At 41.4% G+C, this 9,860-nt stretch overlaps 1 protein-coding gene across 2 annotated transcripts in view; it reads right to left on the reverse strand.

Moving 5' to 3' along the window:
• The window catches only part of PJA2 (praja ring finger ubiquitin ligase 2), a 61,385-nt gene extending 58,439 nt beyond the window's left edge, over positions 1-2,946 (reverse strand). For both annotated transcript variants that reach the window (XM_003404735.4, XM_064274791.1), the window contains exon 1: positions 2,815-2,946. The gene's annotated coding sequence lies outside the window, so the exon portion shown is untranslated. The remainder of the gene's footprint in view (positions 1-2,814) is intronic.
• Between the last annotated feature and the right edge of the window lie 6,914 nt (positions 2,947-9,860).

Here is a 9,860-nt window from a genome sequence, read left to right on the forward strand (position 1 = left end):
TATTATAATTTATACTAAAAAATTAGAAACATTCTCCTTAAAGCCAGAAATACACCAAGTTTCTAGTGATTACTGCTATTATGCAACATTATACAGTATGTATAATAGCCAAAACAATGAGAGAGAAAAACGATTGATTTATAAAAACTGAAAAGGAAACCACGAAACTGAATATTTTCAGGTAAACATCAACTCAATGAAGTGATGAGAAACACGATAACAGAAAATTCGAAAGCTTTCCTATAACTGGAACAAAAACAAAGAGAATATGTTGCTGCAAAGTTTACATCTACCACAGCAATCAAACCATGAAATAGCTAAGAATACTAAAAGAAGGAATATCATATATATACATACACATATGAACAAAACAAAACAAACTATAAAACCAAGACCTCACTAAAAGACACACCACTTCCCGTACAATAAAGGTAAGCTATCTCCAAAGTAATCTAAAATTTCAATATGAAACCATTCAAAATCACCAAGGACTTTTTTAAGGAACCCTGGGGGTGCTAACCAAGAGGCTGGAGGTTTGAACCCACCAGCCAGCCACTCTGCAGGGGAAAGATGTACGATTACAGCCTTGTAAATCCTATGGGGCAGTTCTACTCTGTCCTATATATGGTCACTATGAGTCAGAAACAGCTTGACAGTAAAGGGTAAGGATTTTTTATTTTACAGGTTGAGTCTAAAGTTCATGTGAAGGAGGAAATACATTAAAAAAAAAAAAAAAACAGTTGAAAATATTTCTGAAAAAAGTATTGAGGGAGAAATTACCAAAATTTAAAATATGGATACACTTTTTTTTTTAAACCTAGTAATTACATTTCTAGGAATCCACCCTTCAGAAATAATCACACACAGAAGTTGTTTACGAAATTGTTAATGATGACTGGGATGAAAGCAAGTTAACAGTGATTCTTAGGATGAAGGTAGGACTAAAAGGGCAAGTGGGAATTGTACTTTTTTATCTTATATTCGAGTTTTTTTTCTGGGATCTTATATTCTTCCATACTATTTCAATTTTTAAACTCAAGTACAATTTTAAAGTTTATAGTTAAAAATAAATCAATAAATTAAAAACTTGGTTTCACAGAAAGCATTACTTGTGACAGCAAAAAAGCTGCAATTAATTTAAATATCTATCAATAAAGGGGAAATCCTGGTGGCCTAGTGGTTATGAGTTATGGTTGCTAACCAAAAAGTCAGCAGTTTGAATCCACCAGGTGCTCCTTGGAAACTCTATGGGACAGTTTTACTCTGTCCTAAAAGGTCGCTATGAGTCAAAATAGACTAGACGGCATTTTTTTTTTTTCTTGATCAATAAAGGAATGATTAAATTAATGAAATACCACTTAACCCTTAAAAAATATTAGGTAGACCTATATATAACAGGGAAAGTTTCCCAGATGGATAATTAAATGAAAAAGCAAGTGATATGTTAATGTGTTTGGTACAATCTTCCCCACCCACCCCCGCCCAAACTGGGTGTGTGTGTGTGTGTAAAAGTGCATGTGTAAAAGGATTTTAAAAGATGCATACTAAATTGTTAACTCTAGATACTGGACTAGGACTAGGAGATGAAGAGAAATTTTCACATTTTATCTAATAGTCTTTTCAAATATACTGTTTGAATTTTACACCAAGCTTGCATGCCTGTAATTAAGTAAAAAAATCAAAGTTATTTCATTAAAAATCACATGAATTCCAGAAGACAACTACAAAGTTGAAAAAACAGTTTAATCGTTTATTTCCGTTATCTTCGGGTATATTTACATATTCTTCAAATGATCTGTAGTCTTCAGCAAAGGTGACTGCCGTTTTAAAGAAATTTAACTGATCAATATTTCATGATAAAAATAACAGATATATATATATGAAACCTTAAAAAATGTGTAACTTCACAGAACCAGAACAGGCTCAAAGCAGTGTCTACGCAGATGGATTTTTTAATGCGTGGAAAGTCTACAAACAGATTATTCTTCCTCCCTGCAAAAAGACTACTTATTACCTCCTCCCCTTTTCTTCAACTTGGTCTGAGCGGCTTTAAACTCACCGTTCTGAATGTGCGCAAAATGATTACCAAACAGTAATCTTAGGGAGGCCGAAGCTGAAGGTGCATAGGCCTTCAATCAAGGCGTGCTTTGATCTGACATCGCCAACAGGGAGAAGCGGTGATGGAATGGTGGGTGCTAATACCGGGAGAAAAACGACAGCTGTGGTTTGTGCAGGGTATCTGCGTGCCCGAGTTCGCTGACAACCGGGAAAAATGGTAATACACCCACCAGAGCAGCGGTAACGGAAGGCTTTTCGGGGGGAGGGGGGGTGCAGGCCTGTGGCGTAAGATGGATAAGCTCCATGCCAGATGACTGGAGATGGGCAGAGAAGACGGCTGTGGGGTGTTAGTGGGGGACACACTCCTAGACAGCCGCAAATGTGGGGAGAAAGGCTGTGGTGCGGGGTCCTTAGCCAAAGCACCAAGGACAGCAGAAGAGGCAGCAGGAAAAGGAGGGCAGCGGAGCCCCCCGATACCAATCGACGGCATCCTCAGGGAAGTCAGCAGGCGCAGCGGCCACGGACACGAATGTGGCCCGAGGTCCATGCTGGGCACGGCCCAGGAGGCGAAGAAGGCCTCTTACAACCATCAACCCCACCCACCATGGCCGGCGCAGCGGACCAGGAACAGGCCCCGCTCCTTCTTGAGGGGAGAAACTAACAAATCGAGGAACTGAAGCAGCAATTTCCTCGCCCCGATCCCTCGCACTCCCGACATCATAACAGGCCAGTTAAAAAAAAAAAAAATCCCCTCACCGAATGTGCAGCGGCTCCGGAGCGAGAACAGCGCTCGATCCTCCACCCGCCACCACCGCCTTCTTCTCCGCCTCCGACTCCTCCCCCGCGGAACGCGCAGGGGCTGGCGGCGGCAGCGGCGGCGGAAGCAGAGGCGGTGGCAGCGCGTCCCGCCCCTTGCGCCGCGGCAGAGGCGAAGGAGGATAGAAATAAAGCCCCGCCCCCAAAACAGCTCTGACCAATAGATTGAAAGGATTTCTGCAGGGGCAGTCTAAATATCCACTGAGAATCTGAGGAGTGGGCTCACGTCAATCGTTGGGACGTGGCAGAAAAAGAGAAAACACTTGGACTACTTCTACGACCGGCTCCCCATTCCTCCTTCAGGAGGACGTCACCGATTGGGCGAAGAGCGGAAAGACGCAGCCCGACTCCGCCCCCGTCCGAGGCAGCCTTCTTTCCCTGCAGTACTGCGACGTTTGGGGAGGGGGCGGGGCACCAGTCTCGGTCTGGAACAGCAGGCCTTTTGTGGTTTGGCTGGGGGAAAAAGGGCGGGGTCTCAGGGAAAGGGAAGTAGCCGTGAACTGAGAAGGACTGGCGCAGCTAGACTTTTCAGGATTACAACAGCAGCTACCAAAATGGAGCATTGCAGTCGTTCCTGATTCAGCGGGAAATCTAACCAGGTTATGGTCTCCTGGCATAATGAAAGTTCATTCCGTTGCTGTTCATACTTGTGGGAGAAGAAAAAATAGCAGACGTAAGAAGAGCACGCTTGCCCATCTTGACTGCGCACTACACAGTGCCTTCTATCCACCCACCGCAGTCCGTTCTCTCCCCGCTTCCCATTTCTGATTGTACTGGAATGGGGCGGTGTACAAGGAGGCCTTTCCCCTTTATAGCCAAGGCCTGACCAGAGCTTCCCAGATTGCATCTTGAGGCTGATCGGTTGTCAAGCCGAGAAGTAACCGCTCCCATCACGAGCAACCAAAATAAATATAACAGCTGTAGTCCCTGGACATCTTGCTTAATTTAAACCCGGGTAACTGTTTAGTTAATTATGTCAGTGATAAAAAATTGTTTTTTTCGTTCTGCACGTGTCCTCTTTTTTCATCCTGAATATGCCTGCTTCTCTGATTACAATCCCACTCTACTCCCATCTCATGCCCCACGCCCTCCCCCAACGCCTGGTGACAAAATATGTTTATTGTCCCCACCACCCTGAATGAAGACCTCCACTTCTTGTACTGTCCCCTGGCAACTACAAATTCTGCCAGCTAACTCAAACTGTTAATTTTTCTGCTATTGACGGAAACGAACTATCCAAAATTTACTATAGAAACCCAGATGATGAGAATTTGCTAGACACTTCGTAAAACCAAGTCTAATTTTCAGCCCACCCCTGTAGGACATTTCTTACTGGGGAGGACAGTTCCCACTTGACATTTCTCTACCTTTACGCGTGTTGCTCTAGAAGTTCTGGTTTTCTTTGCATCCAAGACCCTCCCTCTTTGAAACAGAATTGGTACTTTTCTGGCGTGTTTCTAATTTCCCATTAGAATATTGCTAAGATTGTATACACTAACCTGTTGCAGCTCCTGGATAGTGCAAATGGTTAACCTTCCGGAAAGGTTGGCAATCCAAACCATCCAGAGGCAACTCGAAAGACAGGCCTGGCGCTCTGCATCTGAAAGATCACAGACTTGAAAATCCTATGGCATTTTCTACTCTGCACACATGGGGTTACCATCAGTCAGAATCAGCAGCTAATAATAACAATGACAACCTGTTCTGGCACAGTTTCCCAAATTTCAGTCTCTTTCATGCCATATCTGTGTATACTATATGCAGTAATTATTTTTTTTAAAACAAATGTACTTTTTCTCACATTTTTTAAGAGGAAAACTTTATGAAAGTACTGCTAAAAGAAAACTAGCATCACTATCCTAAGGTGAAAGTAACTAAGTAAACATAATGTTTTTAAATTCTGGCTGAAAACTATTGCCTACTAAAAGGGTCTAGAAGCCTACTCACTGTGTTAAAAGGAGAGGTTACCAAGCATTAGACATACATTAAAGATATAGTGCTTAAATGACATTTTCATCATGATATAATCCAAACAATAGTAGCAAAGTAGGAATCACTTTCTCACTGAGTTATTATTTTGAATCTTGTATGTGTGTCCCAAATAAAGTCATCTGAGGCATCATAAGTGATCTGTTATTTGGGGGGAAACAGCACTGTGGAGGCTTACAAGCAATGTACTCTGGGATCAAGCAGATCACACTCTCATTGTACTCCTTATGTGCATAGCTGTGTGCTTCTGGGAACTCTACTTACCTCTCAACCTCAATTTCTCATTAAATATGGGGAAAGTAGCAATGCTTACTTATGGGGTTTTTATGTAGATTAAACAACCTAATCTATGTAAGGCAAATTATGCTTACCTGTTGCCATCTAGCTGATTCTGACTCACAGCGACCAACAGGACAGAGTAGAACTACACCATAGAGTTTCCAAGGTAAAATTAACTTGAGGACAACAGAGTTTTTAATGATTAGTCTCTACAGAAGCAGACTACCACATCTTTCTCCCATAAAGTGGCTGGTGGGTTCAAACTGCTGACCTTTCGTGTAGTAGCTGAATGCTTAACTACTCAGCCACTAGGGCTCCTTGTATTATGCTTAAAACCAACCCTGCAACCATCCAATCCATTCTAACTCATAGCAGCTCTACAGGACAGAGTAGAACTGCCATATAGGGTTTCCAAGGAATGGCTAGTGGATTTAAACTGCCAACCTTTTGGTTAGCAGCCAAGCTCTTGACCACTGTGCCACCAGGGTTCCATATTATGATTTAAAAAAAAAAAAAAAACCAAACCTGTTGCCGTCGAGTCAATTCCAACTCATTGCCACCCTATAGAATAGAGTAGAACTGCCCCATAGGGTTTCTAAGAAGCACCTGGTGGATTTGAACTGCTGACCTTTTGGTTAACAGCTGTAGCTCTTAACCACTACATCCCCAGGGTTTCCGATTAGTATGTGGTAAATACTAAATACATATTATTGTTTTGTTGTTCTTAGGTGACATTGAGTTAGTTCCAACTCATAGAAACACTGTGTACAACAGAAGGAAACACAGCTGGTCCTGCGCCTTCCCCACAAACATTATTATGCTTGAGCCCATTGATGCAGACACTGTGTCAATTCATTACATTGAGGGTATTCCTATTTTTTGCTGACTCTCTACTTTACTAAGCAAGATGTTCTTCTCCAGGGACTGATCCCTCCTGAAACATGTCCAAAGTACTTGAGACAAGTCTCGCCATCCTTGCTTCCAAGGAGCATGCTGGCTGTACTTCTTCCAACACAGATTCATTCATTCTTCTGGCAGTCTATGGTATATTCTATATTCTTCACCAACATCTTAATTCAAAGGCATCAATTCTTTTTCAGTCTTCCTTATTCATTGTCCAGCTTTTGCATGCATATGAGCTGATTGAAAACATCATGGCCTGGTTCAGGCACAGCTTTGCCCTCAGAGTGACATCTTTGCTTTTCAGCAGAGTAAAGAGGAATTTTGCTGCAGATTTGCCCAATTCAGTACATCATTTGAGCCCTGGGGACATAGTGGTTAAAAGCTCGGCAGCTAACCAAAAGATCGGCAGTTCAAATTCCTAATTGGAGGCAGTTCTACGTTGTCCTGTAGGGCCACTATCAGTTGGAACGAACTTGATTTTTGGCACTTAACAACAACAACATACATGTGGACCTCACTGATGAAAAACATGGGAATCAAATCTACTACATCTATGGAAAGAGACAATGGAAAAGCATAATATCATCAGTCAAAACAAGGTCAGGGGCTGACTGTGGAACAGGCTGTCAATTGTTCATATGCAAGTTCAAATTGAAGCTGAAGAAAGTTAAAACAAGTCCATGGGAGCCAAAGTACAACCTTGAGTGTATTCCACCTGAATTTGGAGACCATCTCAATTAATAGATTTGATGCACTGAACATTAATGACCGAAGACCAGACGAGTTGTAGGAAGACATCAAGATCATAAATGAAGACAGCAAAAGATCATTAAAAAAAAAAAAAAAAACAGGAAAGAAAGAAAAGACTGCAATGGATGTCAGAAGAGACTCTGTAACTTGCTCGTCAACATAGAGTAGCTAAAGCGAATGGAAGAAATGGTGAAATAAAAGCTGAACAGAAGATTTCAAAGGGCCATTCAAGAAGACATAGTAAAGTATTATAATGAAAAATGCAAAGACCTGGAGATGGAAAACCAAAAGGGAAGAACACACTCAGTATTTCTCAAGCTAAAAGAACTGAAGAAAAAATTCAAAACTTGAGTTGCAATTTTGAAGAATTCTACGGGCAAAACATTGAACGATGCAGAAAGCATCAAAAGCAGATGGACACTAATTAGATAGTAGACAAGAATCATCTTAGGTGAAAGAAAGGACAACACATAGTATAGGGGAAGTCAGCACAACTGGACTAAACCAAAACTAAAAAGTTTCCTGAACACAATCAAACACTTCGAGGGACAGAGTAGCAGGGGCTAAGATCTGGGGACCATGGTGCCAGGGGATATCTACGTTATTGGCATAACAAAGTTTATTAAGAAAATGTTCTGCATCCCACTTTGGTAAGTGTCATCTGGGGTCTTAAAAGCTTGTGAGCAGCCATCTAAGATGCATCAATTAGTCCCAGCCCACGTGGAGCAAAGGAAAATGAAGAACATCAAAGGCACAAGGAACGTATCAGCCCAAGATACAAAAGAGCCACATAAACCAGAAACTCCATCAACCTGACTCTCACCAATGACAGCCCTGACAGAGATCACAACAGAAGGTCCCTGATGGAGCAAGAGAAAAGTGTGGTGCAGAATTCAAATTCACATAAAAAGACCAGACTTAATGGTCTGACTGAAACTGGAGGAACTCTTGAAGCCATGCCTACTGAATGCTGTGTTAACCCAGAACTAAAAACATTCCCAAAGCCTGCTCTTCAGACAGAGATTAGACTAGAGTATAAAACGTAATACTTGTGAAGAGTGTGCTTCTCAGTTCAAGCAGATACACGAGACCAAATGGGCAGCTCCAAATGGGCAGAATGAGAAGGCAGGAAGGGACAGGAGCTGGCCGGAAGGACATGGGAAGCCCAGGGTGAAAAGCAGGAGTGTGTTGTCACATTATAGGAATTGCAGCTGGTATCACGTAACAATGTGTATATAAATCTTTGTATGAAAAATTAACTTGAGCTATGAAGTTTTACCTAAAGCCACATACACATATACACACACACAAAGCACATGGGAGGAATACACAGAGTCACTGTACCAAAAAGAATTGGTTGATATTCAACCATTTCAGGAGGTAGCATGTAATCAAGAAGGTATGGCATTGAAGGAAGAAGTCCAAAGTGCTCTGAAGACATTGGCGAAAAACAAGGTTCCAGGAATTGATGGAATACCAGTTGAGATGTTTCAACAAGTGGATGCAGTGCTGGAGGCAAGCCAAGAAATTTGGAAGACAGCTACCCAGCCAACCAACTGGAAGAGATTCATATTTGTGCCCATTCCAAAGAAAGATGATCCAACAGAATGCAGAAATTATTAATATCACATGCAAATAAAATTTTGCTGAAGATCATTCAAAAACAGTTGCAGCAGTACATTGATAGGGAACTTGAAGCTGGATTCAGAAGAGGACATGGAACAAGGAATATCATTGCTGATGTCACATGGATCTTGGCTGAAAACAGAGAATACCAGAAAGCTGATGCCTTTTATGTTGTTGAAAAAAGGTATTTGCAATGAAGAAATTGTTGGTCTTGAAAAATTCTACCATGCAATCTCTGGTGCCATTTCTATCAACGAGGCCATATTTTCTAACTACCAGTCCTTCTTGTTTTCAGCTTTCACATTCCAATCACCAGTAATTATCAATGCATCTTGATTGCACTTTTGATCAGACTGCAGAAGCTGGTAAAGACCTTCTATTTCCTCACCTTTGGCATTAGTGGCTGGTGCATAAATTTTAATAATAGTTGTATTAATTGTTCTTCTTTGTAGGTGTATGGATATTATGCTATTTTTGACAGTGTTATGCTTCAGGATAGATCTTGAAATGTCCTTTTTGATGATGAATGTGACACCATTCTTCTTCAATTTCTCATTCCCGGCATAGTAGATCAAATGATTGTCTGATTTAAAATAGCCATTAACAGTCCATTTCAGCTCGCTAACACCTAGGATACTGTTCTTTATGCAATACATATTAGCTTTTATTATTTTTTGTTCCAGAGGTAGGAAGCACTCAATTCTCCCTAAGGCAGTGAGTTGAAGGTAACCTGTTGCTGTGGTGTCAATTCCAACTTATAGCGACCCTATTGTACTGAGTAGAATGGCTCCATAGAGTTTCTGAGGAGCACCCAGTGAATTTGAACTGCTGACCTTTTGGTTAACAGCCAAACTCTTAACCACTGTGCCACCAGGGCTCTGGGTTAAAAGTACCGCATAGTGTATGTAATACAGTGGTTCTTAAAGTGTGATCCCAGACCAGCAGCATCAGCATTGCCTGGGAACTTTTTTAAAATGCAAATTCTTGGGTCCAACCTCAGACCTGAATCAGAAACTCTAGGGTTGGGGCCTAGCAATCTACATACTAACAAGCCTTCTGGGTGATTCTGGTGCAGGTTTAAGTTTGGTGATCATAGGTATAATGGAAGGAAGATTGGTCAAGAAGTCAGAGGACCTGAGCTCTAATTTTGTCTTGGTGTGATATCACCAAAAGTGGTAGAAATAAAAAAAAAGGACCTTTACAAATTCTCTCCTTCATAAAAGCAGTGAGTAAACTGACAAGTTGTTGGAGTCAATTTTTTTCAGAACTCTTGAAATTGACTGGAGGCTTGCAGCAATCCAGAAAGCATTTATTTAAAAAAAAAAAAGTTGAATCTTGGTAAGAACTGTGAGATTTGTGGCATTTAACTTGCCCTTTTCTCATCTCCCCTACCTCTAGCTCCACTATAAACCAAAAAGACCAAACCCATAGCCCTTGAG

This window comes from Loxodonta africana, chromosome 2, assembly GCF_030014295.1.
Source record: "Loxodonta africana isolate mLoxAfr1 chromosome 2, mLoxAfr1.hap2, whole genome shotgun sequence".
Lineage (NCBI taxonomy): Eukaryota > Metazoa > Chordata > Mammalia > Proboscidea > Elephantidae > Loxodonta > Loxodonta africana.